The sequence below is a fragment of the Mustela nigripes genome, chromosome 6 (genome assembly GCF_022355385.1).
Source record: "Mustela nigripes isolate SB6536 chromosome 6, MUSNIG.SB6536, whole genome shotgun sequence".
Classification (NCBI taxonomy): Eukaryota; Metazoa; Chordata; class Mammalia; order Carnivora; family Mustelidae; genus Mustela; species Mustela nigripes.
Window position 1 is genome coordinate 9,577,282 of NC_081562.1, and position 4,856 is coordinate 9,582,137.

Here is a 4,856-nt window from a genome sequence, read left to right on the forward strand (position 1 = left end):
TGTATTTCACATTTGGGGAGTTTAATGACATGAAATTGCAGAGTTGTAACACTGAGAGGAGAGAATATAGGTACAGAACTTAGCATAGGTGGTTGACATTCAAAGTAGTGTAAAAACCTATGGTTTTAAAATCTAAACAAAAGAAATAATTCTCTTAGTGGTTGGAAACTGAGTCTTGAATATAAATTTTACTGCTATAATAGCAAACAGATAAAATGAAAAATGGCATTGTATTGTTGGCAGGTGGAGTGCAGAAGACAAACCAAATTTGCAGAAAAAATTGACAGTTGAAAGAGAATAATCATCATCTTATGATCCCATGGGGAGGTAGTACAGCATAGGGCTTCTTGAGCAGCTGTCAATTAGAGTCATTCTCAGCGTTCCCTAGGAGGCATTTTCTGACATTTTGTTGTCACAGCTTGGAGGAGGGGGGAGATTCCACTGGCATGTAGTTGGTAGAGTCCAGAATGCTGCTAACATCTTATCGCACATGAGATAACCGGCACAACAAATTGACCCCAGATGTCAGCAGGAACACGTGAAAGCTGTGCTAGAGCACCTAGGGTTGCGTCTCAGCTAAGCCAATTGCTGTGTGACCATGAGCCCTCGAGTGACTTGGGCTCCTAAGCCTCAGCTTTCTCATCCAGGAAAGTGGAGGGATGAGAACAGGTAACATTCACTGAGTGTTAATGTGCCCAGGTACCGCTCTGAGTGTGTATTTTCATTTGGTCCTTCTAAAATCTTTTTGAGGCACTGTTGTTTCATTTACAGATGTCAGCAAAATAAAGCACATAGCACATGCCTAGGATACAGTAAGCATGAGTACACAATAGCTGCCAGTTCTTAGGGTTTTGTTTTTTTTTTTTTTAGAGAAGTTTTAGGTTTACAACAAAATTGAGAGGAAGGTCCAGAGATTTCCTATATACCTCCGACCCCACACATGCATGATAGAGGAAAGATGTTGGGGTTCAGAGCTAACGCACAGAAAAGAATTCTTGAGATGTCTTTGGTGCAAAAAGGTGGTTTTATTAAAGCATAGGGACAGGACCCGTGGGCAGAAAGAGCTGCACTGGGATTGTGAGGAGAGGCCGATTATACACTTTCAAGTGGGGAGGGGGTTAGGGATGGCCTAAGTCTCTAAGGAATTTTGGAAGCAAGGTTTCCAGGACCTTGAGGGGCTAGCCATTGTTTGGAAAAGGTCATTTATTACTGTCTAATAAAACCTTAGTCACAAGGCCCTTCAGATGTGTATCAGTGGGTCATATGCTGGGGGGATGACCATCAACATATATCTTGGGTAGTAGAGAGAAAAGAACTTTCCAAAGGAATTTTTATATGTTAAAGTAGACTTACAGGATCCTGGGGATTGGGCTAAGATTGCCTTTTTCTCTTAGCAAAGTATCAACATTGAGAGTTCCTCAAGGAATGTCACTCTGCCTGTTTCATGGACTTGTCAGCGGGCTGTAGGTAGCCAGGAAATTTTTTTCTCTTGCCTTTGTTTCCCTATCAATGCACAGCCATTATCAACACTTTCACATTCATTACAATTGACGAACCTACATGGGCATATCACCATCACCCAAAGTCCATAGTGTACGTTATGGTTCATTCTTAATGTTGTACATTCTCTGGGTTTAGATAAATGCATAATGATATGTATTCACCATCATGGTCCCATATAGAATAGTTTCACTCTCCTAAAAATCCTCTGTTGATCTCTCCCTCCCTGCTAATCCCTGGCTATCACTGATCTGTTTATTGTCTTCATAGTTCTACCTTTTCCAGAACGTTATGTAGTTAGAATCATACATTATAGGACCTTTTTAGATTGGCTTCTTTCACTTAGCAATACACAGTTAAGATTTCTCAGTGTCTTTTTATGGCTCAATAGCTCATTTGTTTTTATTGCTAAATAATATCCCTCTACCCTGAGGTACCACAGTTTTTCTGAAGGATACACAGCTGAAGGACATCTTGGTTGTTTCCAAGTTTCGGCAATTATGAATAAAGCTGCTGGGAACATCTGTGTGCAGGTTTGTGTGTGGATGTAAGTTTCCAAATCTTACAGGAAATATCAAGGAGCATAACTGCTGGTAAGTACTTAGGTTTCAAAAAAAAAGATGAAGTGAACAAAGCATATTTCCTTTTCCCCAACAGTCTTAGCTATTCCTAATGAAATTCCTAGGTTCTCTGACCTCTCTATTTAAAGAAAATCCTTCTCTGTATTTAGAAAAAAATGTAATAACTTTTAACCATCTTGGGTAAGAAAACAGATATACCAAGAATGAGAAAGCATACTATGAATTCACTTAATAATAAAAAACTTGTCTGCCATAGGAAAACAAAGTTCATGTTTTTTGGAGGTGGTGTTAACCAAATAATGATGTGAATATATAATTATGTACTGCGAAAAGCCTTATGAAAACAAAGGAACCATGAGATTCTGTAAGATGAGGACCTAATCAAGTAGCAAAATATTAATTTTTTTAAGATTTTATTTATTTATTTGACAGAGAGAGATCAAAAGTAGGCAGAGAGGCAGGCAGAGAGAGAGAGGAGGAAGCAGGCTCCCTGCTGAGCAGAGAGCCCAATGTGGGACTCGACCCCAGGACCCTGAGATCATGACCTGAGCCGAAGGCAGCGGCTTAACCCACTGAGCCACCCAGGCGCCCTAATTATTTTACTTCAGCAAAACATAGGGAGGGTTTCAATGGACCTACCTTAGTTTATAAATTATTGTTATATAGAGAGCTTCAGATTTAATTACTTAGCAAATATGATAAATAGGCAAAACGGTCCAAATTATTCCTTAAGTGCCTGTACAGTCTAAATCACAGGAGCTTAATTATTGTGTCACTCCTACAAGGTTATCCTGGAGTCTTCTTTCATATCCCACCCATTAGCAAATTATTGGTTAAATTTTCATTTAGACCATTTTTCCTTTACACATTGCCATTAATCTGTACCAAGCCCCATCATCTCTTGCCTGAACTACTACACTTGCCTCCTAATTAATTTCCTGCTTCTGCTCTAGCTCACTCTCAATTTATTCTCTATACCGTAGTCATAGGGGTCCTTTTATTGTGTCACTCTGAGAACTTTCTAGAGATTTCCATTTTACCTAAAGGAAAAGGCAAAATCCAATAGCAGCCTACAGAACCTTTAAATCTAGTCCTCTCCAGTCTTTCTTCCTTGCTAAGCCAGCCACATTCTGCCTCAGGGCCTTTGCACTTGCTCTTTCCGCTGCGGCAAGGCTAGCTCTCTCCCTTTAGGGCTCTGCTCAAGTGTCACTTGATCAGGGAAGCCTTCCCCCAGGGCACCCCATGTAACACTATGACACCCATACACCCCCCTCCCCCACAGGCACAGAATCCCTAACCCCTTTCCGTGCTTTATTTTTCTATTTTAGTTAGCAATATTTAACTAACATAGAGACTCATTGTCCTAGCTCCCCCCACTAGGGCATACACACCACGAGGGCAGGAACCCATGTGTTGGCCCTAGCACAGCGCTTGGCCCATGTGGCGTTCGACACCCGTCCGGTGCTGCTTCTTGCCCATCTCCATCTACAGCCCCAGAGACAATTGATGGGCTTGTCGCGAAGCTCCTTTCCTTACACTCCTTTTGCAATAATTTGGGAAACATTCACAACAGAGTAGGAGACAACACTTGGCCCCCACAGTGAGGGACCCCAAATCTCCCCCCGGCACCCATCTGTAGAGAGAAAGAGACGTCGAATGAACGGCTCTCCGAGGGCCTTAGCTCCTCGACCATTGTGGAGGCGATCTGGCCAGGCTCGTGAGACGGTCGAGTCCAGCTTGAGGGAGAAGGAAGCACTTAGTTTGAAAACCAGGTTAGAAGGAATTGAGAGGAATGCGGTCCGGCCTGATTAAAAACACGTGCTTACGCCTTCACCTTTTCTGTGTCCAAGGGCCATCGCTTTTAGCCCTTCTCGTCTGGGGAAAGCGCTAAGGGTCAGCCAGGGCCTCCTGAGGCAGGGCCGAGGAATGGCCACCAAGCGTCCCAGGTGTCTACCTCAACAGCTCTACCCACGTTTTGGTTGTTAGCCAACCGTGCTCAGCCAGGGACAGTGTAAATATTCTGCTCAGAAAATGCACTTCAGTGATAGTAAGAAGTGCTTTAACCTAACTGGGACGTCCTCAACCGATCACCTCCCAAAGAACGGACAACGTGCATCCATCATGGCCGCCGGCAACAGCGCAGCAACAGGCAAGCAAAGAAAATGGCGCCGGGGCGCGCGGCCAGTGACGGTAGGCCCAGGCTGGTGCGGCCATCTACGAGCGCCAGCCGAGGCCCCTAACGACCTGCCCGGGCTTAAGACGCCTGAACACCCTGACACTTGGCGACTGCAACATGGAGGACAGTTATTGTGTCCGCAAAGCCACTTGCGCAAGGAGGCCCGGGTTCCGGCTCGCGTTCGGAACCCCGCAAAATCCTCTATTCTCCGAACAGAATGCGTTACGCACACTGCGCATCTTCGCAATAGTGGGCCGGGTAACGACGCAAAGAATGTTACGTCGCACCGGAGGCTCTTCCCCCTCACCCCACCCCACGTTCTAGTTCAGGTGGCGCGAGAGCTCTACGCCCGCTTCGTACTTTATTTTTCTTCTATTGACTGCAAAACGTGCCCGTCTGCGCAAGTGACGTAAAGTGCTTCCAAGAATAACCGTAGTACTCCGCCAAGCCCTCGGGCTATTCCAAGACGCTGTTTACGTATCGTCTCCGACGTACGTAGCGTTAAGCTGGAGCAGTCTCAGCGCCGGCCGCCATTTTGTGCAGTAGCTGGGGAGGAAGGAGACGCCTAAACCGCGGCACTGCCGGGTTTGAGCGTAGCC